The sequence below is a fragment of the Oryx dammah genome, unplaced genomic scaffold (assembly GCF_014754425.2).
Source record: "Oryx dammah isolate SB20612 unplaced genomic scaffold, SCBI_Odam_1.1 HiC_scaffold_2, whole genome shotgun sequence".
In the NCBI taxonomy this organism is placed as follows: Eukaryota; Metazoa; Chordata; class Mammalia; order Artiodactyla; family Bovidae; genus Oryx; species Oryx dammah.
The window spans coordinates 185,485,914-185,505,623 of record NW_024070186.1 but is presented as its reverse complement, the minus strand read 5'-3'; the positions used below and the strand labels follow the sequence as shown (position 1 = coordinate 185,505,623).

At 44.6% G+C, this 19,710-nt stretch overlaps 1 protein-coding gene across 1 annotated transcript in view; it reads right to left on the bottom strand.

Annotated features, from left to right (window-relative positions):
- CALN1 (calneuron 1) overlaps window positions 1-19,710 on the bottom strand; it is a 523,339-nt gene that overhangs the window by 461,592 nt on the left and 42,037 nt on the right. The gene's annotated exons all lie outside the window — the stretch shown is intronic.

Here is a 19,710-nt window from a genome sequence, read left to right as displayed (position 1 = left end):
ATGTAAATGAAAGGAGCCAATATAAAAAGGCTACATACTGTATGTCTCCAATTATTTGACACTCTGGAAAAGACAAAAATATTGAGACTGAAAAGGTTTGTGGTTGCCAGAAGTTCCGAAATCAAAGAGAAAGGTTGAAAAGGTGAAGTTCAGGATATTTTTTGGGCAGCAAAACTATTAAAATTTCATATGATATTATAATTGTGGATACATGACAATATACACTTATCAAAATCTATTTAACTTCAGCACAATGATTGAACCTTACTGTATGCAAATTTTTTTAAAAATCATTTAGGATATCAATAGATTTTCAGGATGGAATACAGAATGTGATAAATCAATCTATATTACGCATGCATATGAAACAACCTCACAGAAGAGACAGGGAAAGTGCTGACATAGGTACCTCTGGAAACGAGCAGACTGAACAAGTTTAGTTGGTAAAACTGCTTCCCACAGGTGTCAGTCAGTCAGTTCAGTCGCTCAGTCGTGTCCGACTCTGCGACCCCATAAATCGCAGCACGCCAGGGCTCCCTGTCCATCACCAACTCTCGGAGTTCACTCACACTCACGTCCATCGAGTCAGTGATGCCATCCAGCCATCTCATCCTCTGTCGTCCCCTTCTCCTCCTGCCCCCAATCCCGCCCAGCATCAGAGTCTTTTCCAATGAGTCAACTCTTCGCATGAGGTGGCCAAAGTACTGGAGTTTCAGCTTTAGCATCATTCCTTCCAAAGAAATCCCAGGGCTGATCTCCTTCAGAATGGACTGCTTGGATCTCCTTGTAGCCCAAAGGACTCTCAAGAGTCTTCTCCAACACCACACTTCAAAAGCATCAATTCTTTGGCGCTCAGCCTTCTTCACAGTCCAACTCTCACATCTATACATGACCACAGGAAAAACCATAGCCTTGACTAGACGGACCTTTGTTGGCAAAGTAATGTCTCTGCTTTTGAATATGCTGTCTAGGTTGGTCATAACTTTTCTTCCAAGGAGTAAGCACCCCACAGGTATAAGTGTTAAAAATTCTGATACTGCTCTACATGTTAACACAGTTAAACAAGTAGGGACTTCCCTGATGGTCCAGTGGTTAAGAACCTGCCTTCCCATGAAGGGGACACAGGTTCAATCCCTGGGGAACTAAGATCCCACATGCTGCAGGGCGGCTAAGCCTGGGCATCATGACTAGAGAAGCCTAAGCACTGCAACGAAGACCCAGCACAGCCAAAAACGAACAAAAAAAACCACAAGTAAATGGATGGTGGATGGTAGGAGCCAGACTTCTCTCTGTTGGAGTGGGAGTTTACAGGTAAGAAAGGGGAGGATGCTAGAAGGATCTGAGTTAATGGAGTTGAGTTGGAAACATCAGTATAAAGCTATATTTAGCTTGATACAAGTACAGATGCTACATATAGAAATATACATAGATATATGTATATATATAGGTTAATATTTACATAAATATTTTCTTGTTCTGTCAAGTGACAGGACCTGGAAGCAACAATGCTTCAACAGCAACAAGCACGCCTAGGGCTCAGATCTTGGTTTCTAACACCATTCTCTAAGAAAAGAAACCAGGCCAGGAAACTGGGTCAGGAAGCACACAAGATGAGCTTGGAGCATCCTGTCATGCCAGGAAATAAGAAAGTGTTCAAAGGCAAGAGCCAAGAGCTCCCAATGACCAAGGCTGCAACCATTTGAGCCACAAAACTATGTCGTATGGCATCATCACCTACATATAAATATCCATGAGTCCATACTATGAAAATACATGATCATAAAACTAAATAGGGAAAAAAACAAAATCTCCTGTACAAAATAATTCCAGATAATCTATGTAGATGCTCTGCCTTCATGGAGATGGGGCACGACTCCTCATCTCTTGTGTAGCCAGTGCAGTAACTTCCTTCCAAAGAATACAGTATGGAAAAAAGAGAAAAATTAGTAACTTTGCAGTGGAGAATTCTGACAAACCCATCTCTCTTCTGGGGATTCCTTGGCATTGCCCCTGTGACAGACCAGCCTCAGTGTCTCTGCCCACCACAACTCAGTGAGATCCCCCGGAATCTGCCTCCATCTACTCTCCACACACTGAAACAGACCAGAGATGACATCCTGGGGCAGGGGCCATGTCTGGTGGGCTCCCAAGGTCCCCCAAGGAGGAGTGAGGTCGGAGCCTCTGTCCTCAGTGCTGACCTCACGCAGCCCTGGGTGCCAAGCGAGATGGAAGCAGTGCATGCCTTCTCTCTCCTGCCTCTTTCTCGTTTCTAAGAGAAATGAAAAGAAGCCAGGAGAAGAGGCTTAGAAATGCACCAGACAGGAGTTCTGGGGGACTCTCACTCTTAGAGGCTCGAGGACAGAGTCAAGGGGCCCATGAATTTGGGTGGGAAAGAGTATATGTTTATTTTCATCAGTCTCTAAATGGAATCTAGCCTTTCCTTCCATTATGAACTCAAGTCTCATGGCTCAGTGGAATTAGCTGTACTGTGGCTTTGCCACTAATATTTTCCTACCAGGTTACAGTTTTCAGAATTATCTCCCCATGTTGTTTACACTTATGGCCACAGTATTTCAAAAGTATTGTTGTTATTACACCCACTGCCAGATCTTATTATTTAACACATCAACAAGGAAGCACATGTATTATTATATCACCCATTTGTTTTCTCTAATATCGCCACACTGTACTTAAAAATAATTGATTTCCTTTATTGGTCCCTTGAATATTCTATTTCATGCATTTAAAAACACAATTCGCAGGCTTCACCAGACTGCCAAAGGGATGCAAGCATGAAAAGTCCCTCTATAAATATTTTTATTTTTTCTAAGATTTCTTTGTAGATGGTAGTTTTTCCCTACCTTAAAATTATTTTTTCTGACTCTAAGAAGATTTCTTTAAAGATGGTAAATTTTCCCTATGTCAGTTATTCCCAAACTTTCAGTAAAATCTGTGATTTATATCCATCTGCTGTGTGACAATGGCTGGGTGGGAAATTGAGAGGAGGCAAAATAAAAAATGGCACCCATACGCCAGCACTGGCCCTCCAGGGGTTGGTGACTCTGTAGCTGCTGCTTATCGGGAGAATATGGTGGCCCCCATGTGACCGGAAGCGAAGCTGCACTAAGCTGAGATGGTGCTAAGCTCTTATATGGGGGCAGGAACCAGAATCAGCTGTAGGCGGACTGATTTACATACAGGCCCAAGGCCTAATCTGTTTCCCCGAAATATAATATGAGGAGATAGCCCGGGTAAGGGAATGAGACAGACCTTTGACCAACAACAACACAGTGGTACCAACTACTGCTTTTCTTTAAGTATGTTCCATCAAAGCTCTGTGTGACCAGGGCCCAATTAATTATACTCTGAGTGCCCCCTAGAGTTGTGGAATGGACCACTTTTTAAATTGATTAATTAATCCATTTCGGTCACACTGCACACATGTGGGATCTTAGTTCCCCAACCAGGGGTCGAACCCATGCCCCCTGCATTGGGAACACATAGATTCTTAACCACTGAACCACCAGGGAAGTCCCTGCATCATGATATACGTGGCCTGGCCACTCTCTCTCCTGGAACATACTTTATCAATTTTCCCGAAACCCTGTCCTGGTCAATGTCTCTGCCCAGGTGGCAAAACTTCCTCTACTTGCCAATGTGGATCTTTCCTTCCAGTTCCTTTTTCCTCCTGGAGTCTGGCACATACCAGGTGAGGGTAATTAAAAGGCAGACAAACACTTTTCTAACATAATCATGTTCTGAGTTATGCACAGGATTCTCTGATCATTGGGAAGACCCTTTATCTTGACTCTCCCCACCCCAACCAGCATCCTAGTCTTCCATGCTGCCTGGGAAGAATCCAGAAGATACTAAAAGAAGTGCAACACTGGGACCACCTAACAGAAGAGTCCAGGATCTATGAAGGCAGAGTGTGGGAGTTTTGAAATGTGGTTCCCAAATTCTTTCAAACTCCTCACCACTGATATGTGCTGTCTGTGCCTGCACCCCCCAAATCCAGGAGGATTTGGACTACTTTGATTGCCATGACATGCCAGAAGTGATGCTTCCAAGGCCAAGTCATAAAAGGCCAACCAGGTCCCAGCTGGTGCTCTTGGAAGGTTCTTTTCTAGATGCTTGTCTCAGAAGCCAGATGCCACGCTGGGCAAAGCACAAGCCATGTGGAGATGTCATATGTAGATACTCCCAGCTGAGCTGGTCCTTCAGCCAGACCAGGCACCAAACATATGAGTCACCAAATGAGCCATCTGAGTCTTTCCAATAGAGGCACCAGACATCCCAGAGCAGAGATAAACCCCCACTGAGTTCCTGACCCAGAGTCTCCATGAGCATAAGATGTTTGTTGGTTTACACCACCGAGTTTGGGGTGGTTTATTGCAAAGCTGTAGTAGACAAAGAAGAGACAGAGGTCCAGGAAGAAAAGATTCCTGCAATGGCCACATATGGACCATGGACAGAGAACTGGACGTGGCTCCAAGGGGGGAGTCTGGGGAAGCAGCACCTGGCAGGACAGGCCTGAGGGTCCTTTGTACCCCTCCAGTCCCCTCTGAACTCTGTGATGGGCAGCACTGCCTTAACTTTAAGGGAAAGTGCTGTTTTCTACAGTCTTCTGCTGATGACAGCAAGTCTGTTAGGGCATAGATTCCACTGCCTCTCCCTCCCCCTGCCCCACTTTCCCAATAGGAGTAAAATGCTCAAATTAAAATTTGATACAAACACAGGGAGCATGCTTGATGATTTAGATCGGGTCCGGGAATCCTCCATTTTTTCATAAAAGAGCTTCTGATAATAAAAGAATGATGAGGTGATACCCCAAACATCCCCCTGCAGTCAAGAATCTGCTTTTGAAGCCCAAGATTTTTGTCTTAAAAACTGGTGTCCTGCACAAGAACATATCAAGCATGGTTTTAATATTAAACCATCTTCAATTACCTGCCATAAGGTGAAGTGGACATTGCATGAATGGGTACCCTGTTTATCCAATGATGCTAGACATCCTCTGATCATTGCTGCATCCCCCATGCAAATGCCAGGAGGACAAGCATATAGCATCCTAATACCCAAAGCTCTATCAAAGAAATCAGATTCCTAGGGGCCAACTGTGTTACTGAGCATGGGGCACTTCTTGATGAATGCTTATTAATGCCAATATTAAACATCAATTTGTGGAATGTTTCATTAAAAAAAGAGTGAAATAATGCCATTTGCAGCAACATGAATGGACCTAGAGATTATCACATGAAGTAAGCCAGACAAAGACAAATATAACATAATATTACTTAAATGTGGAGTCTAAAGAAAGGATACAAATGAACTTAGGTACAAAACAGAAATAGACTCACAGACTTTGAAAACAAATTTATGCTTACTAAAGAGGAAAAGTGGGGGATGGATAAATTAGGAATTTGAGATTAACATATACATATTACTATATATAAACTATTTAATAGATAATGAACAAGGACCTACTGGTATAGCACAGAGAACTCGACTCAATACTCCGTAGACTTACATAGGAAAAGAATCTGAAATAGAAGGGATATATGAATATGTATAACTGAATCACTTAGCTGTACACTTGAAACTAACTCAACATTGTAAATCAACGATACTCCAATATAAAATAAAATTTAAAAATTTTTGAAGCATTTTTTTCTTAGAAAAATCATGCAGGAAATAATGGATCCTGAATGAAAGAAGATTTCCAAGAGACTGAGTTAGAAAATCTCCAGGAGAGTGCAAGAGTGATCAAAAATTCTCAGCTAAGATCATTTGTAATATTCTCTGTAGAGTCCAGAATTTACACTTTGGCTGTGCGTGTAGAAATTTTTTCTTCATGAAGACTATGTTCTTGATCCCATGCCCCCTCACTCCCTAAGAGACGTATTCCATTAATTATCACCTTCAAGCCCTTCTCCTCTCTTGCCTCCTTCCCCTCCATTCCAGTGTCCCCTGTCCTCAGAAGCCCTTCCCTTAGGTAAATTGGTACCTAATTCTGGAGAGCAATTTGGCAAATCTAGCAAAAGGAAAAAAAAAAGGTATATACTTTCTGACCCAGAAATTTCACTTCTAGAAAATTTATATTTAGATATACTTGCACAAGTTCATAAGGATAAATAGAGCTGCTCAATATACCACTGCCTGTGAGAGCAAAAACAGCAGCCTAAACAGCCAGTGAACTGGTGAAATCAATCACAGTACAACAGAAAGGATGTTGGCAATAAACTGTTGAATGAAAAAAAGCTTGTGGGGTAATGTGACCACATCAGTGAGAACAAACTGCATATTTAGATGGATATAGGTTTATTTATTCTAGGAATATTACACAACTTCAGGGGATGACATTCACATTGTATTCTTGTTTTATAAGGGAATGGCATACCCTGGAGCTGTACAACTGCCTGAGTTGTGTGTGTGTGTGTATGTGTGTGTGTGTGTGGTAATGCTTCAAGGCACGCCCTGTGCATGAATTTATCCTAACACATAAACACTATGGTGAGTATCAATCCATCTTTTCCATGAGCCTATAACCTATAAGAGGAAAGGAATCATTCATTTCAATTCCCAACACCCAGCACAAAGCCTGGCACATCAATTATTGGTGTTTTTGTGAATATATGGGTGTTAGCATTCTTTGGACCCAGGAATATCAGTTATGTATCATTTCTACAGAAGTAGGTATGCCCTAGGAAGAGGAAATAAACACTTAGTAGGTGATTTCTTCACCTTTACACACACCTATACACACATATTTACTCATATCCAGTGTTCCAGGCTCAAACTATGTTTGGAAAAGTTGATTTAAGCCAAGATAAACCATTTTCTTTGCAGTATGATATCTCTAGGATTTTAATATGCACTGATATTATCTAACAAGCAGATATGGTGAGGAGCACCATCTGAATTTTACTGACCGTGAAGCACTTTTAGAGGAATATTTATTAACATTGATGTCTGAGGATCATCAGTTTGGAACATGCTGTATTAGAAGAATCACAAAGGAAGCAGACAGGTCCTGAGTGAAAGGAAGATTTCCACGAGATAGGGTCAGATACTCTCCAGAAGAATGAAAGAGTGATTAAAAGTTTCTTAACCTAGACTGGCAATTAGTTTCAGGGTGCAGGATGCTTGGGGCTAGTGCACTGGGATGACCCGGAGGGATAGTGTCGGGGTGGGAAGTGGGAGGGGGGTTCGGGATTGGGAACGCGTGTACACCTGTGGCGGGTTCATGTTGATGTGTGGCAAAACCAATACAATATTGTAAAGTAAAAAATAATAATAATAATAATTTTTTCTTAACCAAGATCATTTGAAATTCAGACTGGATGGCTGGACCTACTAAAGGAAAAAAGAAAAGATCTGCCATCCTAATAAGAGTGTGTGAAGCATGCTTGCTGATGTGAAATTGTGTCAGCAGAGGAGAGAGGAGATGTGTGTTCAGTTGTGTCTGACTCTTTGCGACCCCATGGACTGTAGCCCACCTGTCTCCTCTGTCCATGAGACCCTCCCAATTCTTCTGGGGACCTGAGTGAGCTGTTGGTGAAGGTCTCAGGGAGAAGGGAATTGGGGTAGCAGATTCCTGGGTTCTACTTGAAAATTTTCTGATTTAGTAATACATACATAGATTTTGTACACTCACCAGATAAATTTTGACTACACCTTGGCATTGGTCCTTCTGCTTTAACACTACCCTTGTTCCAGTCAAAGCAGGATCAGTGGCCTGATGGGGGGAGAGACCAGATCACAGCAAGGGAGGGGTGAGTAGTGAATGAAAAATGGAGAAATGGAGCAAGTGTAGGCAGTTTTTCCAAGAAGTTCGAAGAACTTTTTAAAAGTTCATATCAGGGCTTCCCTGATGGTCCATCTAGTGGTTAAGAATTTCCCTTGCAATGCAGGGGACACAGGTTCGATCCCTGGTCCGGGAAGATCCCACATCTAAGCACACAACTAAGCCCCTGCACCACAGCTACTGAGCCCGTGCTCTGGAGTCCGTAAGCCCAACTACTGAGCCCACGTGCAGCAACTAGTGAAGCCACGTGCCCTAGAGCCCGTGTTCCACAAGAGAAGGCAGTGTAATGAGAAACCGCACACACTGCGACTAGAGAGTGGCCTTCACTCTCCACAACTAGAGCCACAGAGACCCAGTATAGCCAAAAATAAGTAAACAAATAAAATGTTGTTTTTTTAAAAAGTTCGTTATCAGCCCTTTATTTTTTTCCAAGATAAGTTGCATCAGAACAAATGTTTATGTTTAGGGAAAGATGAAAGAAGCTGAAGAATAACCAAGGAGGAACAATTGCTGAAATAAGGTCCCTGAAGAGAGGGTAACAGGGAACAGATGTCTAGGCTCATGTGGCAGGTGGTCCTCAACCTGGTGAAAGGCATCCTCTTCTCCTCTAACGGGCAGGGAGTGGCAGAGATGAACTTGGATCAGAAAATGTGATAGAGGTGCTCAGGAAGTTGAGAAGTTTCCTCCTGGGGCCTTTGTTTTATTTGTGAATGAGGAAGTGGCATCATTCTTAGATGAATGGCTAAGGGGTGAAACAGTCACGGTGGAGAATGAGGAAGAGACCTGGCTGCTAGAAGAATCTCTTAGTCCCAGTGAGGACCCATTGGGATTGAAAGCTGAGTTTTGAGGGCCACCTACCCATGTCTTGTATCCATGTAAGGTTTTATCTACATCCTGAAATAGGAATAACAGTATCAAACACCACCAGGGAGGTTGTCAAAGAGGAGAGCATTGCAGTGGGAGTTCTCTGCAGTTGAATTTGAAGTAACATGAGGTAGAATTGTTGCCTGGTCATCCCCATGGTTTTAGCTTCCTCCTATCAGGACTCTGGGCAGATGAAAGACAGAAGCACTAAGATATTCAAGGAGGACAGGGGTGAGAGCTGACGTGCTATCAAGGTTGAGCAATAGGCCCCACAAGTGAAAAGTCTCACTGTTCATTTCAAGGATTCCTGAGGGACCTCTCCACCCTCCCAAACACATGCAAACCTTGATCCAACCAGAATGGGTCATCTCTTTTTTGTTCTACATACTGGGATTTCCCCAGAAGACTTATCTAGAGAGGTTTTGTTAGCAAAAAAACCCCCAAAACCCTGAACACCACTGATGAGACCTAACCTTCCCATTCAACCCAGTAATGAGCCTGAGGCCCCCAGTGAGTTGACGGAGGTGCCCAGGGCAGCATCCTTCCACAGAACCATCCAGTGTGTGCTCTCTCAAGGATGCAGGCCCAGAGCTGATGCTCGGTGATGAGACAGCCTTATTAGGGCTGGTGACATGAGTGCTGCTGAGGTCCAACAGAGCTCTGCATTGTGGGGAGGGAAGAGCAGTGGCCACAGTGGGGCCACGGAATTCCCTGGGCACCTGTTAGGGACCTGAGGAGGAGGAATGAGGATGCGCGGGCCATGGGCAGCGAGGAGCTCGGGTTGATGACTCCAACCTAACTAGGGAAGCCAGCTTAGTAATCAGGCAATAAAACTCTGAGTCCCATCTGCCTCTCACTGCACAGGACCTTAAATCATGGAGGAGCTTATGGGTCCTGTTTATGAAGAGACTCTTTTTATAAGCTATTCAGAGAAGGGGTGGGAGGGAAAAATAGGGAGAAAAAGATTCCCTTTGAATTCTCATTGCTTTCAGAGTCAGCAATTTAATGAGTCATACATTCTAAATACTTGCTTTGTCTACACATTTTCATTTCAAAATACTAAAAAACAATTTGTTTGGAACATGGGCTATTTTTAGCTCATATATCAAGAGTGCACATCCATTTCTCCCTATATTAGAGAAGCTCCCTTCAGGTTGGGTTGAAGGAGCACGGTAGTGGGGCTGTTTATTAGCAGTAGATTGTTGAAGCTACCTGGGCATCTCTCTGTTCCCTGGGACTCTCTTCCAGTTGATCTCCTAGACCTGCTGACCACTCATGAGTCAGCTCCAGACTCAGAAGAGTTTCAGATCTCAGAATCTGGACAAAGGGGAAGAGCATCTTTTCAAGCCTCCAGCCTAAAACGTTAGTACCTAGGTGGGCCAGAGACAGGCAGGGATCCACTGCTGTGGGTCCCTGTGAGACTATTCAGAGTAGAAGAGAAGAACATCCCCATCTACAGGTCATCTCCTCCAGATCCATCAAGAGAAAGCTTGGCCATGACCTAGGAATAGACTGTCTGCGGAATCTGCTAAGCTGCCAGGCTGACAAGCAGGAGAATAGGCGGGGAGGCGGCTACTGGGTCCTACCTCTCCGGTTCCTGCCTCTGCATGAGGTCTTTCTCCACAGGTCACTGCGGTGTCCCCAGCCAGCTCCAGCTACCCCACTGATTTTGTCCCACCAGTGATCATCCACTCCTCTGGGTCTCCTGGGGACCACCTTCTTTTCAAGGCTCCAAGGACTTCCTCGGTGGTGCTGTGGTTAAGACGCTGTACTTCCACTGCAGGAGGGCCAGGGCATGCCATGCGGCGTAGCCAAAAAAAAAACGCATTCAAAACTGCCTATTCCTAGTGGCCATTTAAATTGATAACGTTTACAATTTAAAATGTCTACAGATTATCTTCAAATTAATACACAAACACAAATTAATGTTGGACTACCCTGGCAGTCCAGTGGTTAAGCCTTTGTGTTTCCAATTAAGGGAATGCAAGTTCAGTCCCTGGTCAGGGAATTAATAGTCCATGTACCATGCAGAGCAGAAAAAAACAAAAATAAAAAAATAAAAATAAAGGCAAAAATATATAAATAAAGTCACTAACTTAGAGCATGACTAGCAAGTATCTTACCAGCACTTCATGGATAGCTGACCAACTTCAAGAATGGAATACAAAACCATTATGTGAAGGACCTGGGGTGAGGAGCTGCTCGACTGCTCTGGTTGTTGTCCCACCACCATTTCCATCCATGTATTTATAGTGGAAGCAGCCATGCTCATACCCACTGACCCTCCTCCCCTAGATAGTGTTGACTTCATCAGGAGAGGGCAGCTATGAGGGTTTCCCAGGTGGCGCTGGTGGTAAACAATCTGCCTGCTACTGCGGGAGATGTGAGAGATGTGCGTTCGAACCCAGGGTCAGGAAGATACCCTAGAGGAGGAAACAACATCCCACTCCAATATTCTTGCCTGGAAAATTCCATGGACAGAAGGGCCTGGCAGGCTACAGTTCCTGGGGTCATGAAGAGTCAGACACAATGGAGTGCTCATGGATGGGCAGCTATGAGCCTGTTCCCTCAGGGAATTTTGAATTGAGACCATACAAGTTCCCAGTTGAGGCCGACTGCCTAACTGGTAGCTATTTGAAAGGACTAATTTTCACATGGACAGAAAAACCAGAGAGATGAAGACTGGCAGAAAACTTCCATGGATTTTCTACATCCCTGAGGCTTTGGATTCTCTGAGACATGTTCCTCCACCATCCACCCTTGCCTGGATCCTCTGTTGGAACGTTAGGTGTTTCTCTTTTCACTGAGGTAAGTTTACTTACTAGCATTTCCATTACTAGCAACCAAAATGGTACTAGGAGCTGGGAAAATGATCCAGGGCAGGAAAACGGGGTGTATGGAGGAGACTCCTTCTGACTTCTCACAGGTCTGTTTGCGGCATCATACCTCCACATTCACTAAGGTGGGCAACTCTCTGTATCCTCTGTAGCATCAGCCTCATCTGTCATTTGCCACAGACCCTGTAGGATATACAGAACCATTTCTCTGTCCTAGTCCTTACCCTCCTTCCCTCAATACCACCCATCTCCCAGGGCAAGCGCCCAGGATGGCACCGCTTATCCCAGCCTGAGAATAAACCAACCAGGAATTTCATCTTGGACTGGACTTTGTCTCCTGCTGGGGCTCCTCTTTGGCTGGGGAGGCCCAGGCCAGGTTGTCCTCTGACTCCTGACCAGCCTTCTGAAGCAGACCCTTCCTCTGAGCCTGCCTTCAGTGCACGGCATTCCAGTTTCATGTTGCCCTGTTCCAGACCTGTCCTCAGAGTTGATGAGAAGGGCACACCTGCAGGCCAGCACGCCCTTGACCAGGGGTTCTGTCAGCTCCCAGGCTGATTCCCAAACAGTGAGCTGTAATGGAAAAGGTTCTGCATAGATTCTTACAGTATCCTGTGCTGGGCCCTGCAGTCCAGCTCCCAGTTTCGGAGAGAAAGTGCTGAAGTTCCGGAGCTCTACTCATCAGAAATGTGTTCACTTCCTTTGGGCTTCCCTGGTGGCTCAGATGGTAAAGAATGTGCCTGTAATGCAGGAGACCTGAGTTTGGTCCCCAGGGTCAGGAAGATCCTATGAAGAAGGGAATGGCAACCCACTCCAGTATTCTTGCCTGAAAAATCCCAAGGACAGAGGAGCCTGGCAGGCTACAGTCCATGGGGTCGCAGAGACTCAGACTTGCTTTAGTTCGCCATAACCCTAATCATGAACTCATGGCCCCCACCATGAACACTCGTGGCCCCCACTAGGAGCTAGTGACAGAGAGGGCTGGAGATCCCATTCCAAACAACCTTGGGGAGAGCACAGCAGAACATACGCATATCAAGGACTCACCCAGACAACTCCTCGATGTCAGCATCACATAGATCAACATTTCCTTCTACACAAAATCACCCAGAGTTAAAATTCCTCTTGAGTTTTTACAGCCATGAAAAACTAAGAAAAAGAAAGAGCTCAAACCTTGGAAGCCTGTGGCTCAGCACACAACCCCTCCCCCTGAGCTGACCTCCTCACCCATAAGCCAGGGAGTGGCAGGGTGATCTGATGGTTAGGAACAAGTTTTTGTATTCAGAGATGTGGGTAGGAGTCCTGGATTGACCTTTGCCTTTGTGATATGACCTATGTGATGCCATACCAACTGTCTTACTTTTCCCCTGCAAAAATGGGGTTAATAACACCCATATGGGGTTGCTGTGCAGGTTAGCTGAAATTATCTACGCAGAGCTCCCGCTTCTATGCTGCCATGGAATAGGCACTCAATAAAATGTATCTGTTGCTTTTTTTTCTAATAAGCACCCCCTCCAACTTGATCAGTTCCTGATAGCATCAGCTTTCAAACCCATCCCCTCACCCGTCCACACAACTCAGATTTAATTAATGAACAGCTGTCAGGCTCAAGATAGATCATCAAATCTCTGGCCCTGCTGGGACATGCATCCCCTTGGGACCCCTCCCGGGTGTCCTGTCCCTGGACACTCAGCACAAAGGCTCCCAGCCCCCACACCACCCCCTACCTGCGGGCTGAACACAATCAACTCCTGAGCAAACATTCGAGAAAGCTCGTTTCTCCGGGGGGTTGGGGGTAGAAGACTTGCCAAGTGGGGAAGTCGGGGGCCTGGGTCCTCGGCGGCTCCTCTCCCCCTCCAGGGGCTCCTCTGCCCCCCTTTTCCTCATTCTCAGGCTTCCCCTCTCCGGGTTGCTCAGGCAGCCGCATCGGGGGTCCAGGGCGATGTTTTCAGAGAGATTTGTGAGCACATCAAGGGAACGTCAGCGGAGACACTGAGACTCTGCAAGGAGTTGACAGAAACTTACTGCCTGCGCAGCGCTGGTGGGTTATTTACTCAAAGTCAGTTGCCTAAATAATTCACACCCTCCCTTCCGTGTTTAAACAGGACACTGATTAGAAACACAATCCTGGCACAAGAAATATAATTACAGTTGTGACAGATGTTTAGTTATTAATAAGGCCTCAATGTCACCAGAGGGTATTATTGCACAAGAAACCAATAATGTGCCTTTGGAACTGACCTTCGTATTTACAGGTTCTTTTCCACTCCCACTCCCATGGGCTTTGCTGTGGTGTAAGCTATGCAGAAGGAGCCTGAATAGCCAATGTGATTGCAACTTGCAAGAAAGCCCAGCACCTTGCCAGCAGAATTTGTTTCCTGGCAGTTGACATCGACAGAGCCACAGAAACGAAGTGTATATGTGTGGGGAGGGGTGCAGTGGAGTTTGCAGAGCCATCTAATGGAGTGGACTTTTGCCAAAGCTCTTAAGCATGTGATGCTGCTCACCAACCCAATACAACATCATCCTAACTTCCTTAGACAAAGCAAAGAGCATCCCAGACTAAGTGGCCCTTTACCAACTCTGGTCTAAAGTTGCTTCTCATATGTATAGAGCCTCTGGGTTGGTTTGATGTCAGCAAGTGGTGACTTCCTCTCACTCCTCCCCTGACCCCAGACATCTGGTCAACCCCTTCCGTTACAACCCTGCTTTAGGTTAAGGCACCCCTCAACTGTGTCTATATCTGCTGTCATCCACAGCCTCCCTCTCTCCCTCCATCCCCACAACACTGCACTGAGAAGAGCTCCAGGTAGGGAATCATTCAGATGCATGGTGTGTCACCTGGGCCCAGGCCGAGACAATCTGAGAATAACTGGTGATCAATAAAACACTCATTGAACTATTTAATCGATATTGGTTCTCTTTGGTTTCATATTGAAGTTTAAAAACATGATAATAAAACAAAGAATGTCAAATAGGACAAATAGGTCCTATTTGAAGGTCAAATAGGACAGGCTCATCCCTAAGCCTAAGGTGTGTCAGTTACTAGAATGAATGACACACAGACCATCTGCCTGCTTTGTACCTTCCATTTTGAGCAGAAACCCTCATCATCTAGTTCTGGGCTATGCCAGAGTATGTCTGGTTGCTCATGATCTATAGTATCTCTGATTCTCTGAAGTTTGTGGCAAGGAGTCGGGTCCTTCCAAAACAAGGCGCTGGATCGCCTATGACTGGGCTGTGTGTGTCAGTCGTGTCCAACTCTTTGTGACCCTATGGACTGTAGCCTGTCAGGTTCCTCTCTCCATGGGTTCTCCAGGCAAGAATTCTGGAATGGGTTGCTATTTCCTTCTTCCCAGAGGCTCTTCCCAACCCAGGTATTGAACCTGGGTCTCCTGTGTCTCCTGCATGGGCAGGTGGGTTCTCTACCATGAGCGCCACCTGGGAAGCCATGACTTGGCTGGAACTTCCCCAAAGTTTGGAAAACAAGAGATATGCTATAGTGAAAAAGCTTCCCGAAGGCTTGTGTCACCAAATGAGAGTATAACACATCCAGGCAAGAGCATTTGTCTGCAGACTCACCTCCCCCAACACTGCTTGTCTTCAGACACTCGTGCGCGCGCACGTGCGCACACACACACACACACACACACACACACACACACATACACAAGAGTCACAGATCAGTCTTCAAATATTCACAGCCCATGTGTGATCTCAACCCCAAAGTCAGCCCCTAACCTTGGACAGACACACAAAGTGGACTCAGCGACAGCCACACACCTGCACATACACGACCCCCATCAACATGAGCACCTGTACACACCCTCACACACATAGATACACAACTCTCATGTTCACACACACTACAACACCCACTTGCCCACATGTGCTGCACTCACACCTATACTCTTTGAGTCTCTAGTTATGTTAAGTTAAAAATGAAAAGCAAGTTTCCTGTGTCATTATACTAGAAATGCAAAAGAAAAGTGATATTTTATTTTCAGATATGCTTTTAGTTGCCATGACAGTGCCAGCACCATGAAAGCTGTGATTGGTGGCAAATGAAAATTTCTAAAGAGAGTAATTAGCTCCCCATACACAAGAATATCCAAAGGGTGCCCTCCCTCCTCAGTTGCCTCCAGGCCCAGCGGACACCAGGGCAGGGGCAGCCCCCAGTGCTATTCTGGCTTCCAGAATGGCAGGTGACGGGACCTGCCAGGAGTATTTAGCGAGGATGTCCAAGCTGATGGTCACAGCGGCTTCAGAACCCAATCCACTTAATTACTTGGAACTTGCTCGCAGCTCAACAGGAGCGTGGCACTGGAGGTGGCAGTTCCCCACAAGGAACAACTGCTCCTGCTGCTCGGCTGGCCTCTGGTGCCCTTCACTGCAGCACCTGGGATGTGCCAGAGAAACACAAAGCCAGGGGCTCGTCCCTCAGCCAAAAACAGAGCTGGCTTCTCCAGCCAGAAGCCATCTCACCAGAATGCTCCTCTCTAGGTCACGACTAGCCTGACACACAATGACGGAAGCCAAGCCACCTTCCACAGGATAGGACTGACTGCCCACTGCCAACTAATGAACCACCCTAAATCAGAATCTGGATAGAAGATGGACCTGCATCTCCCCGTGTCGCCAGGAGCTTCTCAAAGACAGCCATGGTACATGCACTTCCAAGTCACCAACGGCCTTATGCACCTTGGGACCCACAGTACATATCTACAGGAATTACTCTTTGTCCCCAAATTAACTGGTTACCTCATTTCCTCATGAGACACCTAAGGGCAATAAATTTCCAGAATTTCTCCTCTGAGTCCATTTGCCAGTTATCTTTATTGTCATCATCTGAAAGATTGGCCAGGAGCTGGTTTTTGAGCCCAAGCCTTGAAGTCAGAACTTTGGAATAATTCCTGGACCCATATGAGTGTTGTCTTCAGCATTTCATTTCAGCAAATGACCCACCTACATCCTTTAGCACCTAAAATGTTCCCTGAGCACTGGCCACTCAGTGTGAGTCACTCTGGGCTCCCCAACATGTGATGCTACCTTCATCCTACCCTCAAGGTACTCCACTGACCCCACTGCAACCTATAATATGCAGAGACTAAGGTAGTGGCATAGTTAAGAACATGGCTAATTGAATTAGATCATGCAGTTCAAATCCTGGTTCTGCCACATATGGGCTGTGTGATCTTAGACAACTTGCTTTACCTCTCTGTGCTTCAGTTTCCTCACCTGCAAAATAGGCTCGATAATAATAATACCTACTTTGTAGGTTAATATAAAGTGTTTAGCACAGAGTAAGTACCATATGCACTAGCTATCATTATTCATTCCTCCCTTTTGCACTTAATAGACAGTGGCTAAGCATACACATACTCTGCTCAGATGGTGCTAGACTGACCCCATAGAGTCAGGCAGGGAGAGGCAGAAGTGAATCCACTATAGGCACAGCCCCACAGAGCTCAGAATCAAGCTGAGGGCACAGACACAAACACGGACCAGAGAAGGAAGCTGCTCCTACTCCTTCAGTTAGAAGAGTCGGTCTGTCCCTGAGGGTATTTGGGTGGGGAGGTTTTGAGTTTCCTCTTCAATGCCACCAAGTATGTCCTTAAACGGATCCCATGCCTGCCTCTGAGCAAGGGGTCATATGGATATAGTCTAGGAGAAATGGTCAAACTCATCGTTCTAGCACCTGTGGCTCTGAGCATCCAGCTGGGGGCACAGATCACAGGCAAACTCAGTCCTCCACAGATTTTTGTCCCTGTTGGGATATCTAAACCTACAATCACTGTGGGAGCAGGGGATGGATGAAAATCTAATGTGTGTGAACAGAGTGTATGAGCCAGCATTGCTTATTGGCATGAATAATTCATAAATATGGGGTAGCTGGTGCTATTCAGTTTCTGGAAAACCCAATAAACAATGCTTCTCAAGCTGATACTCTAAGACCCAGTTCAAATATCCACCAAAAATCACTCCGTTCTGTTGTGATCATACTGGGCATCAGGTTAGGGACTCTTGTGTCTTGTGTTCCTTAATATAGTTGGCAACTGTTGATGGCCACATTATCCTGAATAATTATAACTGTGTCCTCTGTTCCTGTTTGACAAGGGTTTTGCATGTGGGTCTTTTCTATCAAAACCCTCTACATAGGTGTCATCAGATTTGATTCACAAGTAAAATTTATTTCTGTTACAAATGAATATAATCCTGTTTTTTGTTCACCACTTTTAATAAATTTGTTATTGGGTTTTTTAGAGTACTTCAAGTATAAATTATTATTAATTAGTCATCGAACTGTACATTAGGTCTCCAGAACTTAGCCATCTTGTAACTGAAAGTTTGTACCCTAAGGTCAATATTTTCCCTTTGTCCCTACCCCTTAAAGCCTGATAACTACCATTCTACTCTGTTACCGTGAGCTTAATTTTTTTTTTATTTTTAAGATTCCATATGGAAGTGATATCATGAAGTATTTGCTATTCTGAATCTGTCTTAATTCACTTAACATAATGTCTTCCTGGTTCACCCATGTTGTTGCAAATGACAAGATTTCCTTCTTTTTTGCAAATGACAAGGTTTCCTTCTTTTTTGCAAATGACAAGATTTCCTTCTTTTTTGCAAATGACAAGATTTCCTTCTTTTTTATGGCCAACTGATATTCCACTGTATGTAAACACCACATTTTCTATATCTGCTCATCTGTTGATGGACACTTGGGTTATTTCCATATCTTGGTTACTGTGTATAATGTTGCAGTGAACACCAGAGAGAAACTATCTCTTCAAGACAATGATTTTATTTCCTTTGGTTATATACCCAGAAGTGGAATTGCTGGATCTTATAGTTCTATTTTAATTGTTTTAGAAACCTCCATACCATTTTTAGTAGTGGCTATACCAATTTACGCTCTTACCAACAGTGCACAAATGTTTCTGTTAATATAGTTCTGTTTTGAAGGTACCTTCTGGACAAAGTGTGGAATGGAGAGAGTCATGCCACATGGGATTTGGTGAGGAACAACTTGCCAAGAGTAAGAAGTCAGAGACATAGTGTGAGGTCCAGTCAGCCCCCAAGCTAAGTCCTGCCTTCACTGGAACATGTGAACACTGGAGCTCCTCTATAGAGGAGAGATGCTTAAAGAGATGATGAGCGAAAAAGTCTGTGCTGTTGTCTACTGACTCCGAGATGCTGTCATTCTGGGAGGCAGTCGTTCACCAGCCTCTTAAGTATTTTAATACTAAAGAGCATTTGTTGTTTTTTTTTAATTAATTTATTTTTTTAACTTTATTTTACTTTACAATACTGTATTGGTTTTGCCATACATCAACATGAATCCACCACGGATGTATAAGAGTTCCCAATCCTGAACCCCCCTCCCACCTCTCTCCCTATACCATCTCTCTGGGTCATCCCAGTGCACTAGCCCCAAGCATCCTGTATCCTGCATCGAACCTAGACTGGTGATTTGTTTCTTACATGATATTATACATATTTCAATGCCATTTTCCCAAATCATCCCTCCCTCTCCCTTTCCCAGAGTCCAAAAGTCTGTTCTATACATCTGTGTCTCTTTTGCTGTCTCGCATACAGGGTTATCGTTACCATCTTTCTAAATTCCATATATATGGGTTAGTATGCTGTATTGGTGTTTTTCTTTCTGGCTTACTTCACTCTGTATAATCGGCTCCAGTTTCATCCACCTCATTAGAACTGAGTCAAATGTATTCTTTTTAATGGCTGAGTAATACTCCACTGTGTATATGTAGCACAGCTTTCTTACCCATTCATCTAGGTTGCTTCCATGTCCTGGCTATTATAAACAATGTTGCGATGAACATTGGGGTACACATGTCTCTTTCAATTCTGGTTTCCTCAGTGTGTATGCCCAGCAGTGGGATTGAAAAGCACAAATAAAAATATAAAATAACCTGCTTGCTTACACATAGGAAATCTCCAAAGAGATCCTGAAAAATGCAAAAGCACATGCTAAGTTCCCCTTTCATTGTGACATAAAAATGACAGTTCCTCTTCTCTCAGTCTTGTCCAAACCAATTCAATATCAAGAAAATAAAATGTATACCCAGATAAAGCCAAGATTCTAAGCCCCAAGTCAGAAAACTATTAATAAAGCTAGTTTTATAAACTGCAACACGATTCTGCAAGTGCTACGTCTCAGGAGCCCCTTCACAGTGCTGG